This window comes from Acyrthosiphon pisum, chromosome A1 (genome assembly GCF_005508785.2).
Source record: "Acyrthosiphon pisum isolate AL4f chromosome A1, pea_aphid_22Mar2018_4r6ur, whole genome shotgun sequence".
Classification (NCBI taxonomy): Eukaryota; Metazoa; Arthropoda; class Insecta; order Hemiptera; family Aphididae; genus Acyrthosiphon; species Acyrthosiphon pisum.
This window is the reverse complement of record NC_042494.1, coordinates 9,279,821-9,292,261: the sequence shown is the minus strand read 5'-3', so window position 1 is coordinate 9,292,261 and position 12,441 is coordinate 9,279,821.

Below are 12,441 nucleotides of genomic sequence, written 5' to 3'. Positions count from 1 at the left end.
ACGATAATACGGAATATTATACTGCGCAGTGGCGTAGCCAGGATTATAAAATGGGGGAGGAGGTAGGTATAAATTAAACCAAGTTTTTTTACAGTTTTTGTATATAAATAATATATTTTTTAGGGGTTGGGGGGGGGAAATTACAATTGGGGGAGTAAACACCTAAACACCCCCCTCGCTATGCCACTGCTACTGCGGCAGTCAGTACTCAATTCCCGGGGCCTGGGATCACACTTAGGGCCTGTTTTACAATCATAGTTTAAACCTCGGTTACGCTTAACCCACTGATTTTACCGGCCGAATTCAGTGGTTTAAAAACCATTCAATTGTAAAAATTGAATAAAATAAAATGATTAACGGATTAAAAAATTTATTTTTAGGTAACTTTGTGTATATAAATAATAATTTATTTATCTTATATTAACTATTAATATTATAATATAAAAATTACCTAATAATATAGTAGGTACTAGGTACAATACTATATTGAGCATTATATTGTTATCATATTATTTTACTAAGAAGATTAGAAGAATGAAATACTAACTTAAGTACCTACTACCTAGGTATACCTCTAACCTACTATATAGGTACCTAATAGTTAATACATTTAACTGAATAAAGTTTTGATTTGTAGGTTGTGATTAACAATTATTAAAATTTAAATAATTACAAATACATTTGTTAGTGTTTGGTTTCTACTTAGTACTTACTGGTTAGTTGGATAACTATGTATAATTTAACGAGAAAATATTTTCAAATACAGTGGTCGCCGCTTATTCTAATCACGGTTAATGTTATCAATCGTATTTTGCTATCGAAAAGTGTAAGCACGGCGCTGTATTACGCACATACTTTAATTTTCGTTTAATATTATCAGTCAGCTTATGTAATCCATTTTGACCAGTGCCAAAGTTACTTTAAGCGACTGTGATTGAAAAATTCGTAGGTAATAGTAACAAAAATAACAAACTCGACCATTAGATGTAAAACAGGATCAACTTAAAATATATCCCAGATATTCCGTATATCCCAGAATAGGTAGTTAAAATAGTTTCATTATTTTAATATGCTGTTGAAAATATAAAATGCTTTGTGCCTCATGTCCCCATCTCACGCATTCTTACTGCGTTATTCTCCAAGACTCGAGTGATTAAATGTTTTATAAAATAACGAAATAAACCACTGTGTCATAAATTAGTTCAATCTACACAATATAGTTTCCCAGCGGCATCCGCAAATGTACACCCACCCCACAGCGAGAACACAACATTATGCGGCCGAGACGACGCTGCAGAGTATCTGATACATAATTTCGATAGCTCTCCGACGGCGGGATTCTTTATTGCGTTTGCGTAATTGCGTTACAACTGCGAGAGTTGTAGGTAACATAATATTTTATACGGGCACACACGACAAACGTATTCGAGTGTGTACAACTGCAATACTGCATAATATTATTATTACCGTAGTCGGCTCGGTCGGACGATCGGGCGCTGCGGGTGGGATGACGCGTGCGCGTAAGCTAAAAAAAAAAAAAATTATATTATATTATATAGGTAGGTAGGTAGTGTATTATAATAGGTATATGTTAGATACGCGGGTACCTCGGCTGTTTAAGCACGCTTACACACGCACACACACACACACACATACACACGCACACACACGCACACGCACACAGGCACCACGTTTATTTTATGTAATATTATAATATATTATATTATATAGGTATGGATACTCCTATTATACAAACCGTAATAACAATAATAATAACTTATACGAGTTATGCGGATTATGTGAGCGTTCAATGAGCAACCATCTTATGTTTTAATAACCAATTTTTAGCAGGTGTTCCGTGAACGACCATCTACTCCCGACCACTGGTTCTACTGTTCTGTCAATTGATTTCCAATAACACACACGTAGATTCAGTATAACGAGGTACGATATTGAAATCGACCGTTCCAATACCGAGGGAAAGATATCTTTTATTTGCTGTGCATCTATAAGAAGAGTGTAATAGGGATATTGGTTTACGCGTATGCTTTTTAAATACATTTCTATTACTTATCGTTTTTTATGAATGACATTTTTTCATGCTTCCTTATGCGCAATATTTAACGACAGTAAACAAATTTAAAATGTTATTTGTAACATAAAAGCGATTATTTGATCTGCTTTCAATAGTTTTTCCTGCAAGCGTGAGGAAACTACCACGGGTAACCGCCAATGAAACTTTCATCAGAATCAAATATAAATTTTCGAATGTGACGACTGATGATTTTATTATCACTTTCGAATTTGATATTATAGAATAGAATATACGAAGCAAGAGGAGCGTGCAATCCTCCGAAGCATACCCAGTGGATCGAATTAGGGAGACGGCCGACGGCTGTAGGGAACAGAATTATTTGTTTTTTTATAATTAGAGAGCACCCCCTCCCCCTATTAATTATTTTCATTAAAATAGGTGGTATGATATTGTTTACAAAGTATTTTTTTAATATACATTATATTTGTAACTTCTACTTCTCAAAATCGTATTGAATAAGATATTTAAATTGAATTTGGTAAGTTATACATTGTTTTTGTAATTATGATTTATGGTACGGCATTATAATTTATAGGTATATATAGCCGTGCAGCTATAGAATATAACCGATCTATAGTTTGAAAATATGTGAATAAATTACTACTAGATGTCACTCCCTCCCCTCATAAGTTAAAGTGAGTTCAATAATTTCAAGGGATTTTAATTGTTTTAAAGTATAAGAGACCCTTTTTTATTTTTCAATTCTGTGGTCGGTATACCTTGTTTGGCTTTTTTTTTGTTGTATAAAATAAAAATATTGAAAAAAGTTTATCATCCGATAATAGATTCTTGTCTAACTTTTCCAATTTGATTTTAATTACATACATATAATAATATAATACTATAGTTTCAATCTGATCCTTTTGAAAGTCAGCTTGAAACATTATTCGTGAGATTTCACTATATTCCATATTAGGTTGATTGGAAGTCAGAAAATGCTGTCATGGCATGTCTTAATTACATACTATACAAGTATAGAATAACCCTGAATTAAGCACATAAGGCGTTGTACCTTCGTAAATAATAACCATTGGTGCATATTGATTTAGGATAGTAGGGGTGCTATAAAGTTATGAACATAATAAATAATACAATATCAGGGAATAATAATATAATGCGTATGGTAAATACTAAAATAATAATGCAGGTAGGTATAACAAAGTAAATTAATATTATATTATTATATCATTACAGAACTATACAAATTGAAGAGTGATAGTTTTGTGATCAATAAAACTGGTGGAATGTATAATATTTACCCATCTAATCTCAACTTAAAAGAGAGCATTTAATTTCTCCTATTTTCGTACTTGACTATCAATCAATGAAACCAATTATAAAATATAAAATATTTTGGAATAATATTCAACAGCCTTGCTTTAATACAGGACACGACTCCGATATAGTCATGACATATTTATCGAAATTGTACTTATAAGACGCATAACCTTTAGTACATCGTATTCTGCAGTCGAATTAAAAACTAGAAATATTTTATAATTTTCTTTAATAATTTATTTTTACACAAATCGGGTATCAGTTTAATCGAATACAATTATTGATATTCTTCGTAGTTTTATACTATCCAAAATTCTTACTTATGTGTTTTATACTATTTACCAATGTATGTATTTACGTACTTATGATAGTATTTTTTAGTTTTACTATCGCATAAACTAAAAATATCGATAAATTAACTATTATTTGTTTTACCAATGAATTTTTGTTACCTACCAGAAATAATTAAGAAATATTACGATAAAATTAATTTGAATATATTTCTTATAAACATTCATGAGAAATTTAATAATAATTGTTTGACATTTAAAAGAAAAAAATATTAATATATTATAGTTATATTGTATTCAATTTGTTTAAAATAATAAAAAGAATGGTTTTAAGCTTGTCATGTAAATAAACCAAGGACAGTATGAAGCAAAGACTTCAAATATGGAGGCCGAATAAACTGGTCTGGGATTAAAATTTGGGTAAATTGGATAATTGGGTTATCGGTATTAAATGTATATAAAACCGGTTTGAATTTTAGTAAGCCGAGATTCATATTGTTAAATACTATAGCCTATATGGTTATAATAATATACCGTTTAATATATTATAATATCTGTTAGGATATTAATCAGTCATTATAATGAGTAACGACACTATTTAAAGACACTAGCTAGAAGATAATTTGTTAAAACACTTCAAATTAATTATTTAAAGACTTTCATTTTTTTTGACCACTTGTTTTTAACCACCATAAGTTTTATTTCTAACTTTTTAACGGCGGAAAAAGTTTTTAAGAATTATCAGTGAGGTGTTATGTAGCCTTGTTTTAGAATAGTTTTTTTAATAGGATGATTATTATTTTACTGCATTTAAATAAAATATTATAAATTTGACATTTACAACACAACACTTCTATTCTGTATTGAGGCGAGTTAAATGAGGCTAGTCCGCAATACCCAGTTTTATGTATGAGTAAATTTTTGTTTATACTTTAAATTTTAAATATAAGTGATACGTGTATATTAAATTATACGATACATCTACTAAAATTTCTTAGGTACCGAAAGCGATCTACGAGTCTAGATGATCTGTAATTAATTGTAGGTTTAACTGTAGCAGCATATACATAGTACCTAATTTATTAACATCGGTAATCGATAATATTTAATATGTACTCGTATTATTATAATTTATATTATGATATTCAAATACATTTAACATTTTAATAAATAAAATGTAATTTCTTGAGTGGATATCAAATCATAAAAAACCAGGTTACGCCACTTATACATGTTACATATTATAATATACGAATGGACAGAATGCAGAAAGTCTGCAACAGGTTGACGGTACTCACTTGTCTTGCTAAATTTACCTCTGTCAATATTATTTTTATTCGTTGCAGGAAAGCATTAAAAAATGCAATTTCAAGTGTATGGCTTGTAGTTTCAAGTTACTCTTAAACAAATTACTAATTGTAAATTTAACACACTTATCGAATTTCGTTATGTGTTTCACTTTGCAATTCGCAAGTAATTGTATAAAACTCTGTGTTAAATTTTCAAGTCTTAGTATTAAAAATAAATAATTAAATGAATGCCTTCATATTTCATAAAAGATTTTCTATAAGTTATCATCTCTGGTCCCCGGTCAGATAAATAAAATAATATATCTTATCGTATTTCAAACTTTAAAGTTTAAATCCATGTAAGCAAAAAATATTATATATATTATATATTATAGTTAATTTAACAAATCTTTAAGTATTATGGAATATAACCTACCATTCTTCAAATTATTATTTTATTCTTTTTATATTAATATATTACATCTAAAATGAAACGTCATGACTTAAAAAATTATAAATACCTGAAATAAGTAAATTACGGATAACTGATAAATCTCAAAAGGATCTGTTAACATACTTAAAAGTTGTTTGATATCGCATTAAGGGTTTCGGAATTGTCTACAATTCTATAAAATTTGAAAATTATAATTTATATTTTATAGTTACTACCTTAAATTTAACACGTTGCCACTAATCTATTGCTCAATATCTATTCAGAGCCCACCTAACAATATCCCCGGTTCATATTATGTGTATTACATATATGAATAAAAATGACTTCACAGGAAAACTCTCACAGTATCTATTACACCTCGTTAATATGTCAGATTAAAATAATTTTTCTTTTTTTCTGAAAAATGAGAACTTTTTAAAGATATTGGATCAAAAATCGAATTTTCATTTCATTTTAAATAGTGCTTGAAAAATACGTTTGAAAAATAACAAATATTGTATATTATTCAAATTCATATTTTAGCTTCTATAATTTTTAAGTTTTAAAAATCAAACTTTGATCTGACCTGAAAAATGTTCTCTTCTTTTAAATAAAAAAAAAGTTAACGAAATCCGACTAGGTACCTATTTTACAGTATGTGAGATTTTTCCTGTAAGTCATGCATGGGTTTTAATTTGTACTAAGAACGCCCAGGTTCTGACATCCTTAAACAAACAATTATTCTTAGTGAAGTTATTTGAGAAGCTTTTTGAATATTATTATGGAAAATAACTTTAATACTTAAAACTAATTTTGTTACGATATTGACTGCGTACATTTATGTTATGGACGTATTGAATTTAATTTTCAATAATTTATAATACTTATCATTTTTTAATTGAAAGTTATGATAGTAATATTATGTATGATGTATAATGTATATTGACATATTGTATGAACAGAAAAACTAAGAAAGTATTATTACGGATATAAATAATAAATTCCACATAATTTTGCATGGGTAGTTTTGTTATTATTTTATACAAATAATATAAAACTTGAAAACTCTTTGCTTCGACTCAGAGCATAAAAGTAATATCTGGTCTTGATATTTTAAACAGACTTTTAAGGTGGACTAAGAAAAGAATCGATTAGGTATTCAAATTTTTGAATATTTAGCGTCTATTGGTATTGTTAAATATTTAATATTGGTATTGTTAAATCAACAGAGGTAAAATTTGGTTTTCAAAAGGTTAAACTTGTCTAAATAAACAGTTGAATATTATTGATATTTGAATTATATTCTTTATGGTATATTATGTAAACATTTATTTAAGATTTTGCAATAAGTTTTACAATGGTGTTGTTTTTATTTTTATTTTGGAAAGTAAAATAGCTGTATGTTGGCTTTTCCTGGTAAAATATGTCACAGTTATATACAGAATAATAAGAGTTCAATAATTACCTCGTTGAATTAATTGTATCCACATAGCCCTAAAGGTAAAGGTATATTTTGAAAAAACTCATTATTAATTTTCCTCAATATATTATAATATTATAAATTATAATACATTTTTACAACAGAAATATACTATCGTTAAAATAATAAAATTTGTGACATTTAAAGATCTTTTTGAAGTTGTTTTATTTTGTTGAGATTATTTGTGTGTACATATGAAATATTAACTATTAACTATGCTACTAATAATGTTATAAGGTTATGAAATTATGAATTATACACACGATACGTCATGACGTCATGTTTGTACGTCCTTTTGACAGTTTGGTAAGTGTAGATATTCAATTAGCTACGATTCATAATAACCGGCAAACCTGTTTAAAGGTTTCATTATTCAAAGTTTTGAAACAGTCAATTTATATTTGAAATTAATCAGTTATCAATTATTAATATAACTATACACGTCATTATCCAAGAAATCTCATCACGTACCTATATGGCTATATGGTAAATTGAACTTGAATATCTTTCGGTGTATTATATTGTCTGATAATAACATAATTATACTATAATACTACCTACTTTACTAATATATTATTTTATTTACAGCCTCTAAAAGGTAATTTTTCTCCCCTAAACATCTCACTATGCTAAAGTCTATTCAAATTGTTTAAATAACGTACATGAATGAATTTAGTAGTTCGTTGACTTCTCCGAGCATAAGACCAGATTTTTATCTCAAAATGAATATCAAATTATTACAATCGAATCTGGATATTGTTTTATTCTATTATATATGGCTTATAACATAAAAAGAAACTGCTGGTCGATGTTAATGAGAGTGAACACGAAATAAAAAAACGGCTATGCTGACAAGGATTATGTAACGCTTATACGAATATTTTTCTTCTGAATCCGATTGAACTAAAAGCATTTCTTTGTGATAAACATAATGTGAGACCGTGTGGGATACATAATAGTATCTGCAATATCATGCAAATTTAAAAACAAAGATTGTTCCAAATTTACTTTAATGGGATTAGGTTTTGAATTTAGATATTTATATACATTACACATATCATATGCAAAGTGTTAAAATTTAAATTAATAAATTATATAATTACTCTCTGTTTTTTGTTTGGAGATTTCAGATGTTAGTCTACTTCAATCTCAGTTATTATTTACTATTTATTAATGGATGTATCTAGCCTGTTGTAAGAAGATTATTGGACATAATGTGTCGTATCGCAACAAATAATATAAAATATAACTTAATAATCTGCATGATTTAAAAAAAATTCTACATTTGTGAATAATAATAATATTTTATTTTTAAGTTACCTATGAAATTTGGGCATAAATCCTTAACCATTTTGGAAACGATTATGATGTTAAATATTTTTCATTTATTATTAATCATATATATTTATTATATTACTTAACTTTGTACTTACTTTTATTTACCTACGTAAATATTAAAAATTTAAATCATAGTTCAACATTTGATTGTGATAAATAGAGAAATAATAAATAAAACTTAATTATAAAAAAATAATAACTAGCCAAATCAATTAAGTATCGTACATTTTGGTTTCATAATAAAATCCATGCCTGTATGAAACGAAAGAATTGCCTACACATAACTCCTTAATAACGACGAACCTTCCAGCCAGTTATCTAAAAAGTTAATATTGATGAATAAAATACAAATTGTGTTTATTCAGTTGTGTACAAATAAAATTATAAGGAGTTACCATATTATAAGGTACTATGATTCTTATCAAAGTTTTTAATATCGTTATCAGGTTATCTGAATAAACATAAGTATTGAACAATTGTTGACGGTTATATTATTATAATATAATATAATTATTGTGGCTTGGCGTGGCGCGTTGGCTGTTATCAGTCACGCAATGTGGCTGAGAGTACGTGACGTCCGCTGCAACTAGTTCCCGGATGGGTGACCAATTCGTAGATAACAAAAAACCTGCCACACATACAAGTGTTGCTTATTTACCATAACAACCTTACCGTACCAACCCTACCAACCATGGTTCATAAACCCTACAATAGCTAATGGCCATAGTTGGTGGGCTCAAGTTCAAATTTAAAAAAATATAAATATAATTATTCAATATACAAAGACTGTGCATAATGCATTTTGTTAAATAATTATAAAGACGTGTACTTACTATTTTTGTGAAGTTTATTATCGTAGTTTTTTATTGATTTTTTTTTCAAATACAGATTTTTTAATGATTTTTTATTGACTTTTTAATAAATACATATTTTTTAATGATTTTTTTAAGTTTTTTTTCAAATATAGTTTTTTATTGATTTTTTTTATCAAATACAGATTTTTTAATGATTTTTTAAAGAATTTTTTAATAAACAGATTTTTATTGATTTTTTAAGATTTTTTTTAATAAATATAGGTTTTTTAATGATTTTTTTTAGAGTTTATTATCGTAGTTTTTTTTTTGATTTTTTAAAGAACTTTTTTATAAAATGTAGATTTTTTTAAGATTTTTTTAATAAATACACATTTTTAATGATTTTTTAATAAATATAGATTTTTATTGATTTTTTTTTATTAAAACTTTCTGACATTTTCCAACAAACGTCCAACAAAATTGTTGTGTATATTCAATTGAATTCTGTTACATGAATACCGCTAAGTTCACGACCAAATAATCATATGCATTTTTGGCAATTTTTTATAAACATTTTCAGACATCTTCAAACATTGACGTTTTAAATTCAAAAGGACTAACGCATTTTTTCATTAAGTTCAGAAGAATATCCAGCTTTAGGTAATGATTGTGATGACAAACTATCAAATTCATCATCAATATCATCATGTTCAACAGTAGATGATATTGAAACTTGGAGGGGCTTAAAGGACGAAAAATGTTACAAACAAGTGGAAGAAAAAGCAGGCAAAAGGAAAAAGCAAACAAAATACATGGACAAATGCCCGGAGATAGAGAGAATTCTAAAAAAGCTAAGTATAAGATTTACTAAAAATATCTTAATATTTAATGGAAATATAACGACTCCTATCCGACATGAAAAGTCAACATTTATTGTAAATATTACTTGTGCCTTTGATTCAGTTGTGTTTGCCATCGGAATATCATATACTGATCATTCTAGTTACAAAAACTACATAGATAAATCTAATAACAGCTTCTTGAACTTAACCAAAGAATTATCATGCTATGGTTCTATATAGCCAAAACATATAAACAAAGGGATATATTATTAAAGGAAATATTCCCAACTGACATAAGCATTCAAAAATTAAAATTGATAAATGCCGAATGTAATGTTACCAAGATTATTAATGAACTCTTAAAAGATGAACCAAATAACGAGGAGGAACTTATCTGTACTTCTGAAAATTGCCCAAGAATCTCGACAAAAAGAACTTCTCCTGTAATCATTTTTACTATAAATAAAAACAGAAAATTAAATACCGAAGGTATACAATCACTTCAGGATATATTAAAGAGTTATACCAATCCAAAGCCAAAAATATGTCGTATGGACTCTTGCGGTGGCGAAACAACATTAATGCGCACCCTTAAAAATCATATATTCATAGACGTCGAATCATTCTGTCCAGGAAAAGTTTTTCAATGCTACCTTCAAGAACTGCCCAAAAAGTTGAATTTTGAAAATTATGAGTAAGTTTAACTATAGGATAAACTAAAATAAAGGGATATAGAAATTTGTAAATTAAGTTAATCAAATATTTTTAATTTATTTATTTTAGGTATATACTAACTGCTGCAATTGCCCATGTGTCTGGGCATTATTTAACATAATATATGTTCTACGGTTATCTGGATCTTGAGAATAACACAACGACTTAGAAAAAAAAGTAAAAAATGTATAGTTTATAACTATAAGTAAAAAAAATATTTTAGCAGTTGAACGTAAAATTTTTAAACCTAAATTGCAAGTACTTGCTAATTATAAGGAATCGATTGATACCAGTTTCGAACGTGTGGGTGAAAAAAGGTGGGCTGGCCCACCGAACTTTGAAAATTCGCATAGGTCGTAGGTTGGACTTGCAAATTTTTTTTTTGAACTTGTAAATACTTGCTAATTATAAGGAATCTAATGATACCAGTTTCGAACGTGTGGGTAAAAAAAGGTGGGCTACGTGAAGTTGGCCCACCTTTTTTTATTTTTGTCCCGTACTTAAAAATAACAACTTGCAAATTCTAAAACCTAACGTGCTAATTCTTGCCAATTATTTGCTAAATGTTGATATAGGTTAGATTGGTTTGGGAGAAATTGGGTGGGCCATCTTCACGGCCATGTGGATAGCTGCCATTTTGTTGGTTGGCAAAACATTTCATTCATTGTAAAAAATGTATTAGGAATAACATCGTTTATAATGGTAAGATAAAATAGTTAATGCAAAATGATTTTTATAAAATATAAATTTTTTAAAAACAACAAAATAACAATAAAATACAATACAAGATAAATCATATATTTTAATCTTATTTGTCATATAAAATACAGTACAATTTCAAAGAGGATTTGTATTTTGATTTGTATTAGGTGTACTGCAGCGCTCGATGTATACTGTTAGGGAAGTCTTTTAAATTCTGAACGGAACGATGAATGATGTATTGATTATGCAACAGGGTGTGTTTTTTTGCGTATATCTACACATTTTATATATAATGATTCGGTCTTAAATTTGAAAGGTTATTTCTGATACCAAATTGAATTTAGGTGGTTCATAAGTATTGAAAATTATTTATCCTTGCCTGTTTATCAGAACATAATAAATATAAATATAAATTATTCTAACAAACTATCTGCAGCTAAAATTTGGATTATAGTTTAATAATTTCGTGTGATAATAAATATTTTACCCTTCATATTTCGTAATCCTATCACCAGAGAAAATGGATTTTAGGTTTCACAGTTGTTTTTTATTTTTATATCAATATATTCTTTTGAGCGATGGTTAACTGCTTTAAGTAAAGTATTATTTTAATAACACCCAAAGAAATATACCAATAATACCATAATAATTAATAATTACGTGCATTATATTATAGTTACGGTAAAATGTATAAAATATGTAAATTGTATCCGAACAAAAGTAGTATGTATACGTCTAGACAGTTAATTTTTTAATAAAATCTTTGTACCAATATTTATTTTTTGTTGTTAATATTATTTCAAAAATGAATGTGTCATTTAACTGACACAATTCAGGTTTTTTTTTATAAAGACTCTTGGCAACATGGGTCATTAACCTTACAAATGATTTAACTACATGTCTTGTCTCTTATTCTAATTATTCTAAGCAGTTTTTTAAATCTTAATTTGAAGTTTGATGGCTGTGATGAATTCGATGATGTAGGATATCATATAGGATATGTAGGATATTGACTGAGGATGATTGTAAAGTATCTCAGCTAACGATTCAGGTAGATTGGAACTTATTCTGATGTTGTGGTATATTCGGCATTCAGTGAGAATATGATTGGTACTAACTTGGACACTTCAGTCTGTGTATATTTGGGGTTCTTCCTTAGCCATCAAGAAACTGTGGGATATTTTAT